General features: G+C 43.5%; 1 protein-coding gene across 3 annotated transcripts in view; it reads left to right on the forward strand.

Moving 5' to 3' along the window:
• The first annotated feature begins 1,030 nt into the window (after positions 1-1,030).
• LOC148514835 (serine protease inhibitor swm-1-like) overlaps positions 1,031-15,327 on the forward strand; it is a 29,174-nt gene continuing 14,877 nt past the window's right edge. For all 3 annotated transcript variants that reach the window (XM_088480859.1, XM_088480861.1, XM_088480862.1), the window contains exon 1: positions 1,031-1,143. The gene's annotated coding sequence lies outside the window, so the exon portion shown is untranslated. The remainder of the gene's footprint in view (positions 1,144-15,327) is intronic.

Below are 15,327 nucleotides of genomic sequence, written 5' to 3' on the forward strand. Positions count from 1 at the left end.
TATGCAATCCAAAATATGTAAGATGCGATGCCGGGAAGATGACGTTTTGCCTCATTTTTGGATCCAAGCCCGACCGCAATAGCCGAGTTGCGACTCAGAAGACCTCAGAAAGCCAATATTCAGGTGGGTTCAGTTTCAAGGAAACCAAACCCACTTATCGCTAGAACTAAATGCCCCTAAACACTAGATGATTATATTTACGATTTGGCCGATACTGACATATCGAAACGACAAATCGTTAAAATTGTCCCGTGAGTATGCACTACATTGTATAATGCGCATTCCCGTGGGGTCGTCAGCCGCATCACCCGATCTTTTGTACATAGAGGAAGATCAGGCAATGCTGCTGACGATCCCATGCAGCGCTATGCGGCGGGGGCCGGCATATAAAGGTATCAGATCGCCCAGTGTGTACGGACCGCCCAATATGTCTGGCTGTCTGCGCTGGGTCGTGAATCGCATCACTGGGTTCACATTTGTTTAGTGTGTACCCAGCTTTACACTGCTGGCTGGCAATAGATCCATTCACCCAGTTATTATCAGGATAGGTCAGTGGTTCTCCAACTTGCTCCTCAGGACCCCACACAGGTCACATTTTCCAGGTCACCCAGCAGGTGCACAGGTGTATTCATTACTTACTGACACATGGTAAAAGATCCACAGGTGAAACTAATTATTTATCTTGCAAATCTGTGAGGAAACCTGGAAAACCTGCACTGTTTGGGTTCCTGAGGACCGAGTTTGAATTCTGTGTGATAGATGCATACTGCTCTGAGTGTTAATTTGTTACAAATACTCAGCGTAATAACCATGCACTCATGCTCACTGTAATATTGGTTTTATTAAAAGCAGTTAGTAAAGTTTTTATAATACAATTTGGGTCACTTATATTTCCTATTTCGCTCTATACAATGGGTATTGCAGCTATTTGGATACTTTGAGATCTGTTTCAAGCTAGTTAATTTATACATACAGGTGCACAGATGTTCATTGATGAGAATAAGGATTTAAGGCAGGGCTGTATGAGGTTTGTTATTCACTTGTGTGGTGGAATTGATACATGGTTGATGTATCGGTAAAGGCTGTTACAAAGGCTGATAGTTTAACTTTGATGCTGTGAAAATCTGGCTATTTGCAAAGTTGGTGAGTGCCCCCTGATTTATACTATATACAGTAGCCTGAAGTTGTGATCTTTGTGATAAAAGATAGAAATAGTGATTAAAAACTGCTGTGTGCAGGAATTCTGCTGTATGTGTCTCAAATAAGGATAACATTCATTGCAGAGGTTGTCCACAGTGTGGTGTGATATTCCTGTTAGAAGTCTTTAAATGGATGGTAACATTGTTGCCAACATCCCAAGTGAGTTCTTGAATTGTAAATAGGGATTTCCCTTCAAAGGTTCAGGCAGGATATTGTGTTCAGATATAAATGTTACATAGAGTAATCAACATCTGTTGTACACAGCGAATGAATTAATCTAAATATAGATATCAATAATCTTTCATTAACATATATGGCACTTCCAAAGTCCAGATATTAGTGTAATAGGAGAGCTGTACACCTGTCACATAGCTGGGGGGATATTAGTGTAATAGGAGAGCTGTACACCTGTCACATAGCTGGGGGGATATTAGTGTAATAGGGGAGCTGTACACCTGTCACATAGCTGGGGGGATATTAGTGTAATAGGGGAGCTGTACACCTGTCACATAGCTGGGGGGATATTAGTGTAATAGGGGAGCTGTACACCTGTCACATAGCTGGGGGGATATTAGTGTAATAGGGGAGCTGTACACCTGTCACATAGCTGGGGAGATATTAGTGTAATAGGGGAGCTGTACACCTGTCACATAGCTGGGGGGATATTAGTGTAATAGGAGAGCTGTACACCTGTCACATAGCTGGGGAGATATTAGTGTAATAGGGGAGCTGTACACCTGTCACATAGCTGGGGAGATATTAGTGTAATAGGGGAGCTGTACACCTGTCACATAGCTGGGGAGATATTAGTGTAATAGGGGAGCTGTACACCTGTCACATAGCTGGGGAGATATTAGTGTAATAGGGGAGCTGTACACCTGTCACATAGCTGGGGAGATATTAGTGTAATAGGGGAGCTGTACACCTGTCACATAGCTGGGGAGATATTAGTGTAATAGGGGAGCTGTACACCTGTCACATAGCTGGGGAGATATTAGTGTAATAGGGGAGCTGTACACCTGTCACATAGCTGGGGAGATATTAGTGTAATAGGGGAGCTGTACACCTGTCACATAGCTGGGGAGATATTAGTGTAATAGGGGAGCTGTACACCTGTCACATAGCTGGGGGGATATTAGTGTAATAGGGGAGCTGTACACCTGTCACATAGCTGGGGAGATATTAGTGTAATAGGGGAGCTGTACACCTGTCACATAGCTGGGGGGATATTAGTGTAATAGGAGAGCTGTACACCTGTCACATAGCTGGGGAGATATTAGTGTAATAGGGGAGCTGTACACCTGTCACATAGCTGGGGAGATATTAGTGTAATAGGGGAGCTGTACACCTGTCACATAGCTGGGGGGATATTAGTGTAATAGGAGAGCTGTACACCTGTCACATAGCTGGGGAGATATTAGTGTAATAGGGGAGCTGTACACCTGTCACATAGCTGGGGAGATATTAGTGTAATAGGGGAGCTGTACACCTGTCACATAGCTGGGGAGATATTAGTGTAATAGGGGAGCTGTACACCTGTCACATAGCTGGGGAGATATTAGTGTAATAGGGGAGCTGTACACCTGTCACATAGCTGGGGAGATATTAGTGTAATAGGGGAGCTGTACACCTGTCACATAGCTGGGGAGATATTAGTGTAATAGGGGAGCTGTACACCTGTCACATAGCTGGGGAGATATTAGTGTAATAGGGGAGCTGTACACCTGTCACATAGCTGGGGAGATATTAGTGTAATAGGGGAGCTGTACACCTGTCACATAGCTGGGGAGATATTAGTGTAATAGGGGAGCTGTACACCTGTCACATAGCTGGGGAGATATTAGTGTAATAGGGGAGCTGTACACCTGTCACATAGCTGGGGAGATATTAGTGTAATAGGGGAGCTGTACACCTGTCACATAGCTGGGGGGTTATTAGTGTAATAGGGGAGCTGTACACCTGTCACATAGCTGGGGGGATATTAGTGGAATAGGAGAGCTGTACGCTGCCATACACCTGTCACATAGCTTTGGCGATATTAGTGTAATAGGAGAGCTGTACGCTGCCATACACCTGTCACATAGCTGGGGGGATATTAGTGTAATAGGGGAGCTGTACACCTGTCACATAGCTGGGGGGATATTAGTGTAATAGGGGAGCTGTACACCTGTCACATAGCTGGGGGGATATTAGTGTAATAGGAGAGCTGTACGCTGCCATACACCTGTCACATAGCTGGGGGGATATTAGTGTAATAGGAGAGCTGTACGCTGCCATACACCTGTCACATAGCTGGGGAGATATTAATGTAATAGGGGAGCTGTACACCTGTCACATAGCTGGGGAGATATTAGTGTAATAGGAGAGCTGTACGCTGCCATACACCTGTCACATAGCTGGGGGGATATTAGTGTAATAGGAGAACTGTATAGTTATACAATATAGTTTAACGATAATCGTGTGTGTATGCAGCTTTATGCTGGTCATACACCTGCAAGTATTGGTTTTAACAAAGTTTGCGTCCTCAGGGGGTTATTCAATTTGGAGCTAAAAGACTGGACTTTTCTCATGCCGGAGGTTTGGCAGGGGTAAAGTATCAGGCACGTGCCCGCTTATCTCCCTATTCAATTCCAGACATGAAGGAGTGGGGGGGAGAGATCATTTTGGGTGCCCCCATTTTTGCCTGCTGAGGGAAGTTGGGGTTTATAATGGCCGCAGCGGGTGCATAAATGCGGCTTATGAAGAGGGGGTGAAGAATAGCATTTACACTTTTTTTTTTTTCAATAATAACTATTTCCATCAAATTTGAGGTACATGAAAATGGGTGTATGCATATTTTTATGTCCCAAAAGTTGTTATTTTTAAAAATGAATCAAAAATGCACCTGCCGCTACTACACTCAGTGGAGAAAACACCTCTGCATACTTGGGAATCCCTCTGGAATCTATTTTGCTGCTTTAAGATTTTGTCCCACATATTTTTTTTTTTAACCCCAACATTCAAGTTAATTTTTTAGGGTGTCCTGAATTTTTTTTTTTTATATTTTTTTGACAATTTTAGGGGACATTCCCAGGAGTGCAGGATGAATAATAATTATAATAATAATTAATAATAAATAATATTATTATTATTCCCTGTCCCAGTGGAGCTTACACTCTATATTCCCTATCACATGCTCACACACATACACACTAGGGGACATTTTGTTGGGGGCCAATTAACCTACTAGTATATTTTTTGAATACCCAGTACCAGCTGTTAAAAAATTTAACACTAGTCTATGTTGCACAAGTTCGTTCTTATAGGCCTGTAGCTCCTTGTCAGTGTACCTGAACGTGTCATCATACATCTCGGTGATATTATCTATTGATTTAGCAAGGTCTTGGATGTATCTAAAATTTAAAGTACCCCGAGTGATCCTGGTGGGATCTAATGCTACAAAAATTTGGAAGCCAGTTGTTTCGCTAATCAACTGTGTGGCTGTATGTACATCACCAGGTAACATGTTTCTTTTGTCTGTGTTCATACTGTGTATGAAGATATGGAGATGGTGTGGTTTTATGAATACCAAGCATTTCACCATGTATAAGGGTCATAACCTCTGGGAGTACCCTTCCCAGATAACATAAACCTTCAGAACTCGGAGTGAGCCACTTGTACGCTTTCCTTCCACATATAAAATACACATCGTCTGGGAGTACAAAAGGGATAGAACGCATCATTATCATCGGGCACAATTCTCTGCCAAAAAATCCTACGCCAAATTTTCCCATTTGGCTGATACACATTTTAGGTTGTACAATAACTGCACAGTACATTTCTGGTACTCTGCCAACCACTAACTTGGTAGGGCTAAGTATATACTTTATACCGGAAGTATCTTCCCCTGGTAATGTTACGTAGTAGTCCACCATCTACTCATTCATTATCAGCTCTGTGTGAGAAGGTCATTGGACCTCATTCAGACAAGGTCGCAGGCGCTGCGTGCTTACAACCGGGTCGATGTTTTGGTCCTGCACAAGCGCAGTGGCCGAACTCTCTCGCTCCGGAGCTCACTACAAAAGGGCCGGCTGTCAATGTTGATCGACAGCTCGGGCCATTTTGTAGGTGGGGCGGGGGTGGCTACACAAACTGAGGCGTTCCTAATGGAACGCTTGCCATTTTGTGGGCAGCCACATTGACATCAGCAGTGATGTCAGTGGGGAGCTTCCTGCTCAATCAGAGCAGGAAGCTCCCTGGGCCTTGCGGTTGCCGAGACCCAACCTTAGGGTCTCGTTGCAAGCCCCGATGGTCTTGGCCATCACCCTGGTCTGTCGCTAAAGCTGTGGGTGGTAACCCACATCTTAGCTAGCGACCAGGAGGCCACACTAAATAAAAGTGGCCGCCCTCATTCAGAGAGAACGATCTCTTCTTGCGACCACCTCTGAATGAGGGCCATTGTCTGATTGTTCCCGGACACCTCTCAATTTCCTGGTTTATTGGAATTGCTGATGTTTAAACATAACAGGGATCTATCCACCTGGTACTGATGGAGCTTAAAATTTGGAGGCTTGGACTTAACGAATTTCCCGGCCAGCGGTTTCCCCTTAAGTAATCCAAGAACCTCAGAAACCTTTAATGGGAGAGGTACTAAAACTACATTATGTTGTCCCTGAGGCACATGAGAGCAAACCCAACACTGTCTGGTTTAAGAACTTAACCACTAAGGAATGGTAATCCTCTAAAGGATGCTCGCCCAAATACAGATTACTCTTGGACTGGTATCGCTGCATGCACTTCTCATCAATTAGGGATCCAGAGTTTGCACACATACAGTATTCCTCAGACAATAGACCTTCACACTGACTCAGTTTCTGGGATAACAGATCTCTTAATTACTGTACTGAGTTTGATCAGATACCACCCTCGTGAATGTATTGCTCCTTCTCCCGACTCCACTCATCGGTATCACCATCGACCTCTCCCTCCATCATCTGTCCACCATTACAGAAACAAGACATCCCGAACCAAACAAGGATGAGAACTCTGGAAGAAAATATTAACGCAACCCCAGCCTGCCACTCCATTGCTGGAATAGTGGGCTGTAAATTTCCCTAGCTCAGGTATCTCACTGCAGTATTTAACTGTCCCCGAACAAGCTCGCAATTGACAAGTCTGCGTTACATGCCTCAACTCCGCCTTGTATCAACGCCGTATAGTTGACCTTCCTGCAGTGAGTGGAATGGACCCAGATATCTCTCTGCCACTTTCAAGGATGTCGTACTTGTCAGCAACACTTGATACGGACCTTTCCACCGATCTGTCAGACAACCTGAACGTAAGAAATTTCTGATCAAAACAAATTTTCCAGGTTCAACATCATGACAGTTTGTTTCTGGCATATCAGGTGACAAAAATTTTAATTTCTGCTGCTGTTTCAACTGTTTACTCATTGTTCTAAGATATTTCACTGTAACCTCATTACTCTTCAAATGTTCCTGTGGACTTACAATCCGATGAGGTTGTCTCCCAAACAGTATCTCAAAGGGGGACAAATTAAGAGGGGGTCTAGGAGTTGTCCTGATGCTATGAAGGACTAGCGGTAAGGCTTCTGGCCATCCTAGTCCAGTTTCCGCCATTATCTTACTCAGTTTATTCTTAATAGTACCATTTACCCTCTCCACCTTGACACTGACTTGCGGTCGATAGGGTGTGTAAAGTCTACTATTAATACCCATCAACTTACACATGTTCTGGAAGACCTTACCAATGAACTGAGTACCCCTATCACTTTCTATGATTCTAGGGATACCGTACCTGCATACAAATTTCTGAACAATCTTTTTAGCAGTAAATGCAGCAGTATTAGTGGCAGCTGGATATGCCTCAACCCAATTGGAAAACACATCTGTACAAACTAATACATACTTTAGATTCCTGCAGGGTGGTAATTGTATGATATGAATTTGTTACCTGGAAAAAGTCCATCTGGCAAGGGATGTGGGATGGTTCATACGGTATTGTCTTCCCGACATTCTTCCTCAAGCAGGTCAGGCAGGACATTGTCCTTTTCTCAGCTTGAGAAGAAAAGCCTGGTGCACACCAATATGCTTTGACCAACTTGCACATACCTTGTTTACTTAGGTGAGTCAGACCATGCACTGCCTCAGCTAGGCTTGGGTAGTATGCCTTGGGAGCCACAGGCTTACCTTGTCCATCTCTAAGAGTCCAGAGGACTCTTGCCCACATCCCTTTGATCTCCAGACTGCCTTTTCCTGAATGGAACACATGTTTTTGCATCTCAATAAATTTCTGCGTATCAATTACCTGGAAAAACCTTTATTTGATTAACTGGTATGTTAACTCTTAACCCTCCTGCCCATTTGGCTGCTTCGTCTGCTCTTATTGCCCAGTGACACCGGGTCTTCTTCACATGTATGGGCTTTACATTTGACAGCTACTGCCTTTTGGTAGTTGGATTGCTGTCAAGAGTCCTTTTTATGTGGTGTGAGTGCAGCTGTCATAAAATTTTGAAAACTCCAAAGAGCACCAAAATTGTGGACTACCCCGAAGGCATACCTAGAGTCAGTGTAGATATTAGCTGACTTGCCTTCTGCCAGTTCACACACTCTCCTTTATGCCACCAGTTCAGCCACCTGTGCTGAATGAGGTGGACCAAGTGGTTCGGCTTCATAATAATTTATAACTGCATGACCTGTGCATAATTCTCCTGTGTCAGTTTGTCTATGACAACTCCCATCCGTGTAAAATGTCACATCTATATTTTCTAATGGTGTATCACGTATGTCAGGTCTTGCAGTAAAGGTCTGATTCGAATATGCCATCCAATCATGTGCATCAATATACCTGCAAAACTCACCTTCCACCAGTGACTCACCTCTCTCCACCCTTTGTGCATCCTGAGGCACATATGGTAAATACGTTGCTGGGTTTAACATACTGCACCGTTTAATGGTGATATTTGCAGGTGCTATTAGAGCTACTTTTATTTTGTGAACCTAGCTGAGGGGACATGTCTGGTTTGGGCAGAGTTTAGCAAAGCAGATACAGCATGGGGTGTATAAACAATCATATCATGGCCTAATACTACATCCTCACTCTTACTGACCAAAAGAGCAGTTGCTGCTACACTTCTTAAACACTTTAGGAGTGATTTTGCTACAGGTCTACTAGCATCACCATGTTTTTGTGAGGACACCTGCTGTGCAGCCATCAGCCTCTGTACAATATAAATCAAAAGGTTTTCCATAATCGGGTATTCCCAGTGCAGGTGCTCTTGTCAGACTGTTCTTAAGGTTAAGGAAAGCCTGCTCTGTTTCCTCAGTGTGTGTGAGACATGGTCAGGTTTTGAGGATGACACCAATTCCTGTGAAGGTAAGGCCAAAATAGAAAAACCTGGGATCCATGATCTACAGTATCCACACATGCCCAAGAAGGTACAGATTTGCTGTTGGTTCTGCGGCAATGTCATGGTCTGTATGGCCTGTATTCTTTCGGTTGTCAAATGTCATAGGCCCTGGGTTAGACAGTGTCCTAAGTATTTAACCTAAGTCTGGCATGGCTGTAATTTGTCCTTAGCAACCTTGTGTCCTGTCTGTGAGAGATGAAGCAACAGTAGTTTAGTATCATTTAAACATGACATAAACAAATCAGAGCACAACAATAAATTGTCTGCTATCTTTTCAACCAGGCAATGGATCTGTTCTAATCCAATATGTAAACAGTTGTGTAAGGCTTGAGAGAAAATACTGGGACTGTATGAAACCCTGGGGCAATCGTGTCCATGTATATTGTACCCCCCCTTACAGGTGAATGCAAGAGATACTGACAATCAGGGTGAAGAGGGACAGAGGAAAGCAGAACATAGGTCAATGACAGTAAAATGGGTTGCAGATGGTGTCATCTGCATGAGGATGACAGCTGGATTGGGTACTACAGGGAATTGGCTCTCGACTACTTTATTTACACCCTTAAGGACCTGTACTAACCTATAACCCCCTCCCCCCAGCCTTCTTCACTGGAAAGATGGGACTGTGGACTACACTTGCTGTATGGACTAAAATCCCCTGTTGAAGCAATCTCTCAATTATAGGATACACCCCTAGCTCCACCTCTGGCTTTAAATGGTACTGAGGGATTTTAGGAGCCTGTCATCCACCTTTTAAGCTAACCGTTACAGGAGCTACATTTGCCATTAATCCAGTGTCCTGGCCATCTTTAGTCCAAAGGGAACACTGTAATGAGAACATCTTTTACCTGAGATGGGTTTTGCTCTAAAATGGTAGAGTGAAGCATAAACCTTTGGGGAGTGTCCAATATATCCCTTACTTCATGCTCAACTCTCTCTGGGATATCTAGGAATATACCATCAGGGGTACAGTAAATGACACATCCCATTTTACATAACAAATCCCTTCCCAGTAGGTTAGTAGGAGCCGCCGCTGCCAGGAGAAAAGCATGCTTGGCCCGATGGTAACCGCTGCAGATTTGGTTAAAGGATAATGCTGCATTTTACCCATTACTCCTACTGTCTTGTTGGTCACCTGTAAATTTGATGGAGAATTTAACACTGATCTGGTTGCCCTTGTGTCTACAAGAAAAGTGTTTAGTACTAGCTATATCTACTGTCATTGTAGGTTCTTCCCTAGTACTCTGTTAACCTGACTAGCTGTAGACTATGGCTATGACCTAACCCCTAGCTCTGACTGTCACTCTCTCTAACAGAGCATTCACTGCCACAATGTGGGCAGGTGAGTGCTGGAAGTTTCCTGAATTATGGGGTTGTCCCCTCTTTACAGAATCTCCTTACGTGTCCTATAAGAAAAAAATATATCAGATGGCGCTGTCTGACAGCTGCTGGTTCAAGGAGGATGTCACTCTCCTAGCTAATAGAAAACCACAAATAATGAAAGAACCTGCGCTACAGAGAACATTCATAGACCATAATAAACAAACAATGATGTGGGTGTGAATATATCTCTAGGCTTGAGTTAATTTTAAGAGATGGCTTCACAAATCTCAAGTATATAAGACATGAATATTATTAATAAATAGATAAATGTAAGGCTTGACTGATGGTATAAATATATCATTTAATATGCATGTCCATCGCATGTGGCTTGCATTCAACTTGGAAACCGCGTCGTGGATTCCGGACCTGCTTCTTCCATCTCTCCAACTACGGTGCCTCAGGTTCCTCACCATCTGTGGGTACTTCACCTACTCGTCAGGACCTTTGCCTCCTTCAAGTTGGTAATTATTTACAATATAGCTGGACATTATTCTGGATTCCATCCCTTGAGGAGTATCATTGACTATTTATTACTGTCCCATGGACTGAGTTTTCCCATCCCTACCCTTGTGACTTTTATCCATTTGATTTTTATTCTTCAACTCATTTTTTTAATCGTATGATATTGTTTTATTGAATTTGTGCACTATTGTGTTCTTATTGGCATGATTAAACATGCATATTAAATGATATATTTATACCGTCAGTCAAGCCTTACATTTATCTATTTATTAATAATATTCATGTCTTATATACTTGAGATTTGTGAAGCCATCTCTTAAAATTAACTCAAGCCTAGAGATATATTCAGACCCACATCATTGTTTGTTTATTATGGTCTATGAATGTTATCTGTAGCGCAGGTTTTTTCATTCCTTACGTGTCCTAATTGGTTACAATTAAAACACCTCCGTGATTGAAATGGGTTTTGTGGTTTGGGGTGCGTGAAGAGTTTGTGGCTGTGTATGGCAGGGTCGAAACTAGGGTTTATGTCACCCAGGGCAAGACAGTAATTTGGTGCGCCCCCCTGGTAATTCCCTCATAGTAATGCCCCCCTGCAGCAGTGCCCCAATAGTAATGCCCCCTTCAGCAGTGCACCTGTTGTAATGCCCCTGTACTAGTGGCCATACGGTAATGTCTCCATAGTATTGCCCCTGTAGTGACACACACTCTCCTTAAACCCAGGAGAGAACTCCAGCCTTTGGCTAGCGCGGCGCTGCAGAGAAAGGGCCGGGCGCCCGCTGGTAATAACATCTCAGTGGGTGTCCGGCATGGAGTATCCCTGCGGCGCCGGGCTGGAGGACACTGGTGCTGGGTGCGCGTGCCCCTCCCCCCCCCCCCCCCCATAGTTGCGGCCCTGTGTATGGTATGGGTTTGGTGGCAAGGTATGTTGATATGCCTCTTGTTGCTGAATGTGGTATGGATGTGTACATTTCCTCTAAAGCTTGAATGCTCACTGCCATTAGCTTCTCATTTTGTGTTTCTCTCTTCCTAAGGATGGTTTTGTCATGTCCTATAGCTGACTCCCTGAGAGCAGCTACCGTAATTCCTCTCCAGTTGGGCTGAGAGGTTTGAACCCTGGTCTTCAGATTATCTCTGAGACCATCCATAAGGTGTGTGTGTGTGTGTGTGTGTGTGTGGTGTGTGGTCTCTATACCAGTATACTGAGTGATTGTCTGCGTGTGGGTGTGGTCTCTATACCAGTATACTGAGTGATTGTCTGCGTGTGTGTGTGGTCTCTATACCAGTATACTGAGTGATTGTCTGCAGTGCTCGGGTGAAATAATCTGCTGCAGACTCACTATCCTTTGTCTGATAGTGAATATTTTACTCCATTTCACTACCACTGGAAAATATACGGCCAATTGTGTGATTAATGCGTGTAATGTTTTCTTGATTATCCTCTTCAGTTAAAGGGTCATCTCCATCCAATACACATGCCGTGATAAACTTTTTCATGTCGGTATTGGAGGGGAGACATGCCTGTAATATCACTCGTCAATCTTTATTCGTTGGCTTGTGGGCATTACCCAAATCCTTAACAAACGTTTGGACACTTGGCTAATTCTTTTCTAGGATCGGGGAAATGTGACATTATGGAATGTAACTCTGCCCTCGTCCATGGACAATGCATAGTTACTTCCCTCGTGGGAACTACACAATCTCCAATTGGATTCCCATTGGGAACGGTTACTGTCTGGACAGGGTGGACGCCTACCCCTTTGCTGTTAGTTAACTGTGAGAACTTTGGCCTTGGTACTTGGGAGGGGGGGGGGGTTCAATCTGCTACATATTGCACTGTTCTCACCGATCCTTACGGCAGGTGGGATCACTTGTACTACTACACTTGGTGAGGTCACTTCCCTTTCCTGTATCAGTGCTGTCTCTAACAGATGCATGTGAAACGGCTGACGCTACAACTGGTTCATCATCTACATACACATTTGCCTTTATGATTACTCAGGACAGGGTACAAATTACTTGGTACAGCCGATAATAAAATCTATAAAAATGTAACATCACCACCTACCGCATAGGGCGGTGGTGGTGCGCATGCGCTATTCCCTTTGCTATTGGAAGAGCTACCTTGCGGTATGGGTGCGCTCACAACACTGTCCTGCATCGCGTACGCGCTCCCTTGCATAGCATGCACAACTGTCTTGCGTCGCATTCGCGCCAATCAGCCACATGTTTCCCTCGTGCTGCCACAACTTTAAACAGTCATTATACTTTACATGTGTCTTCAGGAATTTGACTACACACATCCTATCTTTTAAATTGTTAAGCGCCTCCAAATCAAAACTGCCGATTTTTAGGGAAAGGCTTCACACATACCTTGGTCATCTTAACCCATACACCACAGTACACAGTTACATACACACCATACTTGGTATACATTATAGGCCTTGCCGACCATGTCGGTCCTTTCATGAGCAGCCTTTCGTTGACAATGACTAGCAATTGTCTGGCACCCATCTGGGGAAATGCCAAAATATCGCTAAGAAAATGTTGACCGGTACACTTTCACGAGCTACGTGTACGCACTCCCTCCCATTATGCCTGCCGACCCACTAGCTGTTTCGGTCAGCTTGCACAACTAGGAGCAAAATGCCTTCCTATTGCAATCTACCCTGCTTGCGGCAAATTCAACCAAGCTTCACCGCTCGCTTGTACACTATTTCAATGAGCTACGTGTACGCACTCCTCCCACTTTCGAGTTACTTTCCCCTGGTAGCATGTAATTGTTCCAATAACTCTTACCCTTTCCAGTGATTTGACTCCACACGCCCCCGGCACAATCACTGTCTACCCAAACGTGCAGTCGCAATGCCCAGAGAACCTAACTGATCAATGGGTTTTGCGATCGCTCTGAGGGGCCGATCAACAGCTAACCTCCGTATTCCCGACACACGGGAAACTTATGGTTAGCTACCGAATACCACAATGTACCTGCTCTGTACACTGGCAGAGTAGTTTTCTTGCCCTGTCAGGCCTAGAGAAACTCTCTGTAGGTGCCCAACAGACAGTGACCTTTTCATCATACGCATACATTCACTTTCATACACCTTTTTGTTTTCTGCGCAGAAAAACTTTTACTTAAATTCGGAAGTTGCAACTTAAAGGGGTTAACCACGCTGTGCATATAACTAGACTATTTATCAAAATGACTGTTTAAACCCACGGCAGTATTACCGGATACACGTGTACGCTATTGTGCGACTAGTCGCATACACAATAATGCGATTAACACACAAAGTGCGAACAGACAATAAAAGAAACCTTTCTCTTGTCCCCAGGTTCCTAATCAGCGCCCCTTAATATCGCACAATAAAGGACATCGATTACACAACACTGGTAGAGGGGATTTGAACACAGTGCGTTCTTACCTGCTTATAGCGCCTTCCACCCTTTGGTGTGGAATCTAGGTCCGTTTGCTATCGTGCGAATTTTGGTGGCGTGATATCAGCTGCAAGCCCCCATCTATCGATACCCCTTAATCTATATACCCTAAATGTCGCTGTTTAGTGATACAATTTGTATAAGAGATAATGGCTTTCCAGACTTATATTGTGGTTCCAATGCACAAAATTTGTTATTGCAATAAAAAAGTTACACGCTTGGATCTAGCGCAAAAGACAAATACAAATGGTATAAGCTGATACATAAACGTGCGCACTGGTCCCAGTAAAAAGTTGTCACTCCAGAAGCCTGTGGTCATCCAAGAAGAATGGCTGCATACTACAACCAGTATGCCAGCTATATACCTTACAGAACAACGAAACTAGTTAACAGGTTTCCATTGGGTCTTGCTCCTGGACCTTCTGGTACGACGCAGGTCATTGGACAGTTCATATAGCATCACTGGGGGTATGTCCCAGTTCCTCAGATGATTTGTGTGGTTTTCCCGCCGAAGAACTGGTTTAAACTAATAAAAGACACTACATCCATCTTTACATTCTAACAACTAATGTCATATAGTTCATATCTTGCGAACGCATGATGCGATTTCCTTGGGGGTCGAACTGGAAATCTGCAAATAAACAGTGATTTAGAATGGTACCAAACATGTCTACTAGCTTATGTACCTTAAATATTGTATACATTACATTTCACAAAAGTATTTGTTAATAAAACCTGATATTAAGCTTTAAATGCGGAGGAACCTTTTTATAAGTTTTGGTATGTGTAAAGAATATTTAATGTGCATATGGGTTATGGTAGGACTTTTAAAAATATGCAGTAGCAACGCAGACGCACGACTCTAATCGCAAAACACAAAGTGGCGTCGCCAGATATTCGGTCTCAGCCAATCATCCGGCTTCAACATGCTATTAACAGCTTTAATGAAAACTATGTATTTTATGGTCTCTGCACAGTTGCAATCCTCTTGCGGATAACTGCAAATTGCGCAAAATGTTTCGGGTTCTTTTTTTTATTGTAAAAAAGTCTGCATTTTCTACGCAAATTGTGTATAACTACATCATCCTCTGTTTCTTTATATTCTGACACTGTCATCTTCCTCCCTATAATATAGGGATCTGCTTTGCATGTCTCCTCCCTCATTTGCATACTGGAGCTGCTTGTATTCGTTATTGAGCAGGAATGAGTAACGTATGTACTGTGTCCTAACTTTGTGCTATTTCATAACTTCTAACTTGTTTTTGGAATCTGATGAACACCCATTTATCATGTTCTTGCATCTATTGTTTTTGGCGCATTAATAAAATTAATACAGTAGCAAAATGCACTTTCTCACAGCTTTTATACCCCCTCCCTTCTAAGTTTACGATGCTCAAAATGAGTTGTCAGCTTTATTTATACTAGTTCAGGTCTTT

This window comes from Taudactylus pleione, unplaced genomic scaffold (genome assembly GCF_031769625.1).
Source record: "Taudactylus pleione unplaced genomic scaffold, aTauple2 ptg000257l, whole genome shotgun sequence".
Taxonomy (NCBI): Eukaryota; Metazoa; Chordata; class Amphibia; order Anura; family Myobatrachidae; genus Taudactylus; species Taudactylus pleione.